The sequence below is a fragment of the Schistocerca americana genome, chromosome 3 (genome assembly GCF_021461395.2).
Source record: "Schistocerca americana isolate TAMUIC-IGC-003095 chromosome 3, iqSchAmer2.1, whole genome shotgun sequence".
NCBI lineage: Eukaryota > Metazoa > Arthropoda > Insecta > Orthoptera > Acrididae > Schistocerca > Schistocerca americana.
In genome coordinates, this window is record NC_060121.1 from 40,077,921 (window position 1) to 40,088,974 (window position 11,054).

An 11,054-nucleotide genomic window follows, 5' to 3' on the forward strand; every position below is an offset into this window, starting at 1 on the left:
ACACACAAAATTCAAGCTTTCGGAACAAACTGTTGCCTCATCAGGAAAGAGGGAAGGAGAGGGAAAGACGAAAGGATGTGGGTTTTAAGGGAGAGGGTAAGGAGTCATTCCAATCCCGGGAGCGGAAAGACTTACCTTAGGGGGAAAAAAGGACGGCTATACACTCGCGCGCACACACACACACACACACACACACACACACACACACACACACACACACACACATATCCATCCACACATATACAGACACAATCAGACATATTTAAAGACAAAGAGTTTGGGCAGAGATGTCAGTCGAGGCGGAAGTGCAGAGGCAAAGATGTTGTTGAATGACAGGTGAGGCCAGCTTCACACGTCCGTCCACATAAAACCCACCAACAAGCAACAGTACCTCCATTATGACAGCTGCCACCCATTCCACATCAAACGGTCCCTTCCCTACAGCCTAGGTCTTCGTGGCAAACGAATCTGCTCCAGTCCGGAATCCCTGAACCATTACACCAACAACCTGACAACAGCTTTCGCATCCCGTAACTACCCTCCCGACCTGGTACAGAAGCAAATAACCAGAGCCACTTCCTCATCCCCTCAAACCCAGAACCTCCCACAGAAGAACCACAAAAGTGCCCCACTTGTGACAGGATACTTTCCGGGACTGGATCAGACTCTGAATGTGGCTCTCCAGCAGGGATACGACTTCCTCAAATCCTGCCCTGAAATGAGATCCATCCTTCATGAAATCCTCCCCACTCCACCAAGAGTGTCTTTCCGCCGTCCACCTATCCTTCATAACCTCTTAGTTCATCCCTATGAAATCCCCAAACCACCTTCCCTACCCTCTGGCTCCTACCCTTATAACCGCCCCCGGTGTAAAGCCTGTCCCATGCACCCTCCCACCACCACCTACTCCAGTCCTGTAACCCGGAAGGTATACACGATCAGAGGCAGAGCCACGTGTGAAAGCACCCACGTGATTTACCAACTGACCTGCCTACACTGTGATGCATTCTATGTGGGAATGACCAGCAACAAACTGTCCATTCGCATGAATGGACACAGGCAGACAGTGTTTGTTGGTAACGAGGATCACCCTGTGGCTAAACATGCCTTGGTGCACAGCCAGCACATCTTGGCACAGTGTTACACCGTCCGGGTTATCTGGATACTTCCCACCAACACCAACCTATCCGAACTCCGGAGATGGGAACTTGCCCTTCAGTATATCCTCTCTTCTCGTCATCCGCCAGCCCTCAATCTCCACTAATTTCAAGTTGCCGCCACTCATACCTCACCTGTCTTTCAACAACTTCTTTGCCTCTACACTTCTGCCTCGACTGACATCTCTGCCCAAACTCTTTGTCTTTAAATATGTCTGCTTGTGTCTGTATGTGTGGATGGATATGTGCGTGTGTGCGAGTGTATACCTGTCCTTTTTTCCCCCCAAGGTAAGTCTTCCCGCTCCCGGGATTGGAATGACTCCTTACCCTCTCCCTTAAAACCCACTTCCTTTCGTCTTCCCCTCTCCTTCCCTCTTTCCTGATGAGGCAACAGTTTGTTGCGAAAGCTTGAATTTTGTGTGTATGTTTGTGTTTGTTTGTGTGTCTATCGACCTGCCAGCGCTTTTGTTCGGTAAGTCACCTCATCTTTGTTTTTATATATAATTTTTCCCACGTGGAATGTTTCCTTCCATTATATTGATATCATTAATTTGAATCCAACAATTACGTTTGTTATTGTCACTGTTGCATTTCGAAATCTTTTCTGTCGTCTTATTTTCCTCTTTCTGTTTTTGCCAGTAGTTTCACTTTGTATTCACCTTCTCCTTTTTACTGTAATCTGCTATACTATTTTATCCCGCCTATATATATACTCAATAATAATATCCACCATTTCTAGTTCACAAACAGCTCCTTTCACCTTTTAAACAACCATTTCGGCCAGTTCTAATAACTTTCGCTTTATTTCCATTTCCGTTTTTCCCACATCACTGATCATTTACAGCCGCTTCCCACAGGTTTTAACGCCATTATTTCTTCGTCAGACAATTGTTAGCCTCATTTTCATAATCTGCCACCACAATACCACTCCTTTTAATATACTACACGCAGTTTTTTCGAAATTTTCCCGAATTTCTCCGTCCTTTAACGTGTTTTGGCGGCAACACAACCACCTAACCTTTATGCACATCGTTGTCTACCAACCCAAGTCCAACATAGCCCAGCTGTAACCAACACCTTTTCGCCTTTTTTCATTCCAGATCTCCAGTTTCTTTCCGGTTCACCTTTATCTCTCCCCATATATTTTTATTTTCATTTTCATTTCACCTCATGTTACACTTTCCACCTTCTAATACCATGTCACCCTCACAACACCCCCACAATGACCCCATTAAGTTTTATTTACATTCCCTCCACAAACATGCCTTCGCCCTAGCCAGATTACACTCGCATATTTTATTTTCTCAGGCTTGTCTGACATTTGGCATTACCCCCAAAGGCCTCACACTCAAAGTTCCCATCTCTGGCTGCAACCCTTCCTTCCATCAGTCCCTATACCAGTTCCAAACTGAACAATCCATTGCCCTCACCCACCTAATCCTTCACCGACACATCAACTCAGCCAATGAACACACCCGTCAACTCCTATCCTTAATAAAAGTCCTTAATCTTTCCTCTCCCACATCCACACCGGCTGTTCAGAGCATCCTCCTACAGGCCAACCGTAAGTTAGAACAGCATGCCACCCTCCACCTCAAAAAACTATCCAATCTCCTGGTTTCCCACCTCCTGAAAGGCAACTCACTCACCCTTCACAACCTTTCCAGCAAACCTCAACCTCCTCTCATTGCACACAAACCCAGTCTCTCCCATCTACTCAATCTCCCACTTCCAGCTCCACTCCCTCCAAAACCTCAAAATTCCGATCAACACAATCTGGAACCACAACACCCTAATTCAGTAGTTAACCTTTCCTCCAAACCTCTCTCCCAATCCGAAACCTCTGTCCTATCCAAAGGCCTCACCTTCAGACCCACTCCCAGATTCAACCAAACAGCCCTCGTCAAAGATTTACTGTCCTACACTCGTACTCCCTGCTGGAAGTATCACTTTGCCACGAAGAAAAATGATCCTAATCCTACTCCTAATGATCCGACTCCTCAAGACACCATCCAAATTGAACCCTGCCTGGAACAGATCCGTCCTCCGTCACAGCGGGACCCACCTCCTCTTCCTCAAAATCACCCTCTCCAAACCTTCCAGGAATTTCTGACTTCCAGCCTTGCATCTCAATTCTTCTTAAAAAACCTTAATCCTACACCCAACATCACCACTGCTGAAGCCCAGGCTATCCGTGATCTGAAGGCTGACCGATCCATCGTCATTCTTCCGGCGAACAAGGGTTCCACGACTGTGGTACTTGATCGTCGGGAGTATGTGGCTGAGGGACTGCGTCAGCTTTCAGACAACACCACATACAAAGTTTGCCAAGGTAACCCCATTCCCGATGTCCAGGCGGAGCTTCAAGGAATCCTCAGAACCTTAGGCCCCCTGCAAAACCTTTCACCTGACTCCATCAACCTCCTGACCCCACCGACACCCCGCACCCCTACCTTCTACCTTCTTCCTAAAATCCACAAACCCAATCATCCCGGCCGCCCCATTGTAGCTGGTTACCAAGCCCCCACAGAACGTATCTCTGCCTACGTAGATCAACACCTTCAACCCATTACATGCAGTCTCCCATCCTTCATCAAGGACACCAACCACTTCCTTGAACGCCTGGAATCCTTACCCAATCTGTTACCCCCGGAAACCATCCTTGTAACCATTGATGCCACGTCCTTATACACAAATATTCCGCACGTCCAGGGCCTCGCTGCGATGGAGCATTTCCTTTCACGCCGATCGCCTGCCACCCTACCTAAAACCTCTTTCCTCATCACCTTAGCCAGCTTCATCCTGACCCACAACTTCTTCACTTTTGAGGGCCAGACATACCAACAATTAAAGGGAACAGCCATGGGCACCAGGATGGCCCCCTTGTACGCCAACCTATTCATGGGTCGCTTAGAGGAAGCCTTCTTGGTTACCCAAGTCTGCCAACCCAAAGTTTGGTACAGATTTATTGATGACATCTTCATGATCTGGACTCACAGTGAAGAAGAACTCCAGAATTTCCTCTCCAACCTCAACTCCTTTGGTTCCATCAGTTTCACCTGGTCCTACTCCAAATCCCATGCCACTTTCCTTGACGTTGACCTCCACCTGTCCAATGGCCAACTTCACACGTCCGTCCACATCAAACCCACCAACAAGCAACAGTACCTCCATTATGATAGCTGCCACCCATTCCACATCAAACGGTCCCTTCCCTACAGCCTAGGTCTTTGTGGCAAACGAATCTGCTCCAGTCCGGAATCCCTCAATCATCACACCAACAACCTGAAAACAGCTTTCGCATCCCGCAACTACCCTCCCGACCTGGTACAGAAGCAAATAACCAGAGCCACTTCCTCGTCCCCTCAAACCCAGAATCCCCCACAGAAGAACTACAAAAGTGCCCCACTTGTGACAGGATACTTTCCGGGACTGGACCAGACTCTGAATGTGGCTCTCCAGCAGGGATACGACTTCCTCAAATCCTGCCCTGAAATGAGATCCATCCTTCATGAAATCCTCCCCACTCCGCCAAGAGTGTCTTTCCGCCGTCCACCTAACCTTCGTAACCTGTTAGTTCATCCCTATGAAATCCCCAAACCACCTTCCCTACCCTCTGGCTCCTATCCTTGTAACCGCCCCCGATGCAAAACCTGTCCCATGCACCCTCCCACCACCACCTACTCCAGTCCTGTAACCCGGAAGGTATACACGATCAGAGGCAGAGCCACGTGTGAAAGCACCCACGTGATTTACCAACTGACCTGCCTACACTGTGATGCATTCTATGTGGGAATGACCAGCAACAAACTGTCCATTCGCATGAATGGACACAGGCAGACAGTGTTTGTTGGTAACGAGGATCACCCTGTGGCTAAACATGCCTTGGTGCACAGCCAGCACATCTTGGCACAGTGTTACACCGTCCGGGTTATCTGGATACTTCCCACCAACACCAACCTATCCGAACTCCGGAGATGGGAACTTGCCCTTCAGTATATCCTCTCTTCTCGTCATCCGCCAGCCCTCAATCTCCACTAATTTCAAGTTGCCGCCACTCATACCTCACCTGTCTTTCAACAACTTCTTTGCCTCTACACTTCTGCCTCGACTGACATCTCTGCCCAAACTCTTTGTCTTTAAATATGTCTGCTTGTGTCTGTATGTGTGGATGGATATGTGCGTGTGTGCGAGTGTATACCTGTCCTTTTTTCCCCCCAAGGTAAGTCTTCCCGCTCCCGGGATTGGAATGACTCCTTACCCTCTCCCTTAAAACCCACTTCCTTTCGTCTTCCCCTCTCCTTCCCTCTTTCCTGATGAGGCAACAGTTTGTTGCGAAAGCTTGAATTTTGTGTGTATGTTTGTGTTTGTTTGTGTGTCTATCGACCTGCCAGCGCTTTTGTTCGGTAAGTCACCTCATCTCTCACACACACACACACACACACACACACACACACACACACAGTGACAGTTTCCTGTGAATCAAACAAATCTATGAGCATTTGTGCAACTGTTTCTTTTCATTTGTTGAGTAGATCTGTTGGGTCTAGTTGGTGTCATCCACACACTTGTTCCTTTTTCTAAGGTGGGGCCTATGAATGTTTTGTAAACAGTCTCCTTTGTGTAATGATAACATTAGCCCAGTTGACGTCAGTCAAATTGTACAAATACCAGGATGTAGCCATTTGTGGGGATATGAAATGAAATGACAACATAGTCTTACTCGTATGTAAAGCTGGTGGCAGCCTTCGATTCATTGGTAGGAAATTGGAAAAATCCAGTCACCTTACAAACAGTTTGTAAACCCATACTAGAATATTGCTCAAGTTTGTGGGACCCATGCCGAATAGGACTGACAAGGGATGTGGAATGTATAAAGTGAAGGAGAGTAAGAATAGTTGCAGTTTTTTTATTTTTGAGCCATGGAAGAGAGTCGCAGAGATGTGGAAAAAACTGAATGGCAGATGCGTGATGATAGACATTAGATATTCTGTGAATACATACTTAGACAGTTTCAAGGAATATAGGAATATACTGTATATCACACCTGACAGCATCCCGAAGACAGGATTAGATTAATTACAGGATCCAGAGAGGCATTTAAGGAATTGTATCCCTTATTGAAGGTTATAATGCACAGATATTAATAGGATCAGGAAGTTGGTTGAATTCAGAAGTGAGTAGTAATCAAATATTAATTCTGATTGGAATATTTATCAAAAGATTAGATTAGTCACCAATGGTGGTGGCATATTGATTGCAGTGAAGAATTTGATAATATCTGGTGAGGTTATCGTGGATTCCATATGTGATTTAATTTGGGTGAAGTTAAGCATCGAAGGTGGGACAGAAATGATAACTGGATGGTTTTATAGACCACCTGAATTAGAAGCTGTAGTGATAGAGCTCTTCAGAAAGGACTTGCAGAATTTCATGATACAGGGTACCTGGAACTTCCCAAGTATAGAGTGAGAGAGTCATGCTATCAAAACTGGTGCCAGAGGCAGGGATTCATGTGACATTATTCTGTAAGTCATGTCTGAAAATTACTTCAAGCAAAGATAAGACAGTGACAGTATATATGACAATGGGTGTTGCAAGAAATGTTAAGAAACTTGGGAAAATATTTTTGCTTAGCAAGAGTGACAGGATACAAAGTGCAGTGTACCCGAGTAGTCAACATCAAATATTCAGAAGCTGGAGATGTGGAGCTCAAATGGAAAAAGTTTAAAAGCATCGTTCAGTATGCCCTCGACAAGTATATTCCGATCAAGGTCTTAAGGGATGGGAAAGACCAACTGTGGTTTAATAGCTCTGTTAAAAAAATTACTATGTAAACAGAGAAAGAGCTTCATCATAGATTCAAGAGAAGTTAAAATGTAACTGGCAAACAAAAGCTTGTAGTGACCCGCGCACTGGATTTATTCACGTGAAGCGTGAATAATTTGTTCCTTGTTTTTGTTACCTTTTGTATGAGTTTGGTAACGCCAGCAATGAGGAGATCACTGATCTCGACTAGACTGTTGCACATTTCTAGAATCGTGAGCTCTGTATTTTAGTGCTACATACAGAAATAAGGTTCCATCGTTTAGTTTAACGTATTGTGGTTATTGTGGTGTTCGCATTATTTTTGTAGCAGGCATGGTGGAGCTGAATGAAGCGAAAATAAGTGTAAGGAGATCAATAAGAGAAGTGTTCAGTGACTTTGAAAGTAAAATTTTGTAGGCAGTTTGAAATTGTCTGTTCAGTCACTCAGAGACCAAATGGCAAGTGAGAGAGAAGGCCGAAGTACTGAATTTGGTGTTCCAATACTGCAGAAAATTTTTGTTAAAGTTCATCTTTAAATAATTGTATGAACTTTGAAATGACAGATATTGAGATAATTGATAGCAGAATAAAAAATAAATAAAAACAATCACTTTGTAATGGAAAAGTGTCAGGACCAGGTGAGACACTTGTAAGATTCTTGAGAGCAGTTGATCTGATGGAATCAATCTACCCTTATCGAAGGTTCTACAGAGATTATGTGAAAGAACTTGATCCCTTTCTACCAGCAGTTTATCATAGGCTGCTGGAGCAATGTGGGGTACCTAGTGACTGGAAAAAGTGTAGGTTGTTCCCATTTTCGAGAAAGGTTGTAGGACAGATGTGCATAATTATCAAATCTTTTGATCATGTATTATGACATTTTTGGAAAAAATATATACCCTCCCCAAAAATCAACATGGATTTCACAAACAGAGATGTTACAAAACTGAGCTCATCCTGTTTCTCCACAAGATCCACAGCGCTGTAGACATTGGCACTCAGGTTGATGCCTCAGGTGATCCTCGACTGCCCTGCAGCACCAGAAGAAAGAAAAAAAATTAATAATAATTGGGGGTGGTGAAGCAAGAGAGATAGAGCTTAGAGCTTATGGAGTATCGGACCAGATTTGTGACTAAAAGTCCTGCAGTCAAGACTTCCTTGCGGATAGAACTCAACACATTGCTCTTAACTGAACAAAATCAACAGGTGTAAAAGTAATTTTGGAAGTACCATAAGGTAGTTTCATAGGACTGTTGCTGTTTACAATGTATATACATAGTCTAGTAAAGTGCATCAGATGCTCTTTAAAGTTGTTTGCAGATGATGAGGGCTTGTCTGTAAGAAGGTAGCAATGCCAGAAGACAGTAGCAATTTGAAGAAGGACCTACAAGAGAATTGATGCATGGTGCAAGGTCTGACAACTAACCCGGAATGCAAATAACAACATATTGTCCATACATACGAAAAGAAATCTACTCTGTAGAACTACATTATTCATATAAAATTGCTGCAAAAAGTAGCTACTGTAAAATATCTGGTAATATCTATCCAGAGTGGGTGTAAGTACAATGAACTCATAAAACAAGTAGTATGAAAAGGAGATGCCAGACTGAGATTTGTAGGAAGAATCATGTCATTCATCCACTGAAGAAGTGGTGAGCAAGACACTTGTTTGACTGGTTCTTGAGCATTGTTCATCAATCAGAGACCCATACAAGATAGGACTGATAGAAGAGAGAGAGGGTGAGAAGATCGAACAAAGAGGGATGTGTTACAGCAAACTCCAGTGGCAGATGACAGAAGAGAGATAATGTGCATCACGGAGAGGTTTTGTTAGTTTCCTGGAAGTGTCGGACAATATACTACCTCACGAGATGACATCAATGAGAAAATTTGATAAATTTAAGCTATTACATAGGACTATCAACTGTCACTTTTCCCATGCGCTATTCACAAATGGAACAGGGATGGTGGCAGTCAGTTAGTGATACTAGAACTTATCTTCACCAAACACTGTCAGGTGGTTTGTGGAGATGTAGATCAATGTAGATCATTCTTCTTGTTTTCTGTATGTGAGTGGAACAGGAAGAAGTCCTAATAACTGACACAATGAGAAATAGTTCTAATAACTGGTAGACTGGGAAATACACCTTGTCATGCACTTTTGCAGAGTATAGACAGAGATGCAGATGCTATCAGTGCAGCAATGCCTGTCATTTCTACCTGCTACTGAAACCCTGTAGTCATTTCATTTCACATCCTCATAAATTGTTACAAGCTGAAGCTTGTATGATTTGACTGATTCCTATTGTGAATCTTTGCTGTTGTAGTCATAGGATATTATGTTTTGTGAAGTGCAAAATTTTACAATATTGAATGTTTAAATCTAGTTACCAATCTTTTCACCAATTTGGAATCTTATCACAGCTGTGTCCTCTTTATTAAACTCAGTCAGACAAGATTGTAAGAGTGTCAGTATGGTATCTCAGAAGTGAAGTAATACTGCATGTAATTGATTACCTTAATCCATGGCTTTCATGAAGCCGTGTTAGGAAAGTGGAAGTTGGGTTTCATATGATCAGTATTTTTGGAATCTGTGCTGGTTGGCATTGAGTGGGTCATTCTGTTCAAGATATTGTATTTTAGCTAGAAACTGTTCTAAAATTTTACAGCTGACGGAGGTCAGTAAAACTGGAGGATAGTTTTGTGCATCACTTTTGCTGCCATTCCTGTAGATGTGTCCTCTGGTGTCATCCACTGACTGGGCACAGCTCTATTTTCATGGATCTGTGGTATGTTGTAGTGAAGAGAATGGCTCTGCTGCAAAATCTGTAGAGAAACTCATGGGAATTCCATTGGGCCCTGAAGCTTTGTTTGGGCATATTTCTGTATGTTTCTTTGTAAAGTGAGATTTTAAATCAGGTTACATTATCTCTGCATTTATTTTCCTACCCTCAAATTCAGATCCTGTGTCATCTATGAGTCTCTGGACGCTAATTTTGGTGACACTGACTGCATTCATGTATGACCAGAATTTGTTTGGTTTTTGTGAGAAGTCTTCCCACATGATTCTGCTATAACAGTGATTGAAGACTAAATGTATTGTCCTGTTGACAGCCAAACATGTTTCATTCAGCATCTCTCTATCTGTAAACCTATGCTTTGTTTTACACCTCTGTACAGTAGTCTTCGTTTATTTACAGCTACTGATATTGTTGTTGGTACAGTTGTCTCGTAGTCACTGACACAAGTTTCAGTTTGGGTGTTCTTAAAGAGATTAGGGGTATGTGTTGCCATTAGATGCAAAATACATTTCGGTCATGAATCATCTTCCGTGCCATCTGTTCTAATAATATTTTTGGAGACAACATATAGTTTTTTTGCAGGATGTATTTGCCATGCTCATCACTTATAAAACTGTAATTTTTCCTGTCAATGGATGGATGACTAAAGTCTGTTTCAGTAATGACAGTCTGATTGGAAAACCTATGTATTATCAACGTGACGACTAAAAGTTTTCATGTACTTGCTGCAAGGAGGAGAGAGGTGTTGAATCTCCCTGTTGAAATGGACCATGTTACAAGGTTTTGCTCACCATGCTACTGACTCTTGCCCAGGGATCTCCTGTGCAGTTTTAATTTCTATCATGGCAGATTTTGGTGATAAATACCCCAGTAGTTCATCCTCTTAATATGTTCTTACATTTACACCAAAAATCTTACTGTTATCAGTTTCAAATCTCGGACAGCTTTTAGTCCGTAGTGTTAAGCGATCTCCACTGCTTTTTAGGAGTAATGGTTCCTCAGGGACTTTGCCAAGAATGCTTTGGGATTGCAAGTCATTTGCGAGGGACATTTATTTTGGTCTTACACTAGTACTTCAGAGTTTTGTTCAGATATTATTTTGTGGATTGTAAGGAGAGTTGCCTAGTCTGAAAAACCCCTGTATACATACAACACAATCAACTGTCTGGGGTTCCTACAGTTCTGAAACCCTGTGACACAAGGTCAGAAAATTATAGTTTTCTGATAAACTAAAAAATTTCTGGTTGTTTCAGTTTTGTTAGATTTAATCATGGCAAAATGTGAG

General features: G+C 43.1%; 1 protein-coding gene across 1 annotated transcript in view; it reads left to right on the top strand.

Annotated features, from left to right (window-relative positions):
* LOC124605305 (F-actin-uncapping protein LRRC16A) overlaps positions 1-11,054 on the top strand; it is a 528,830-nt gene that overhangs the window by 510,540 nt on the left and 7,236 nt on the right. The gene's annotated exons all lie outside the window — the stretch shown is intronic.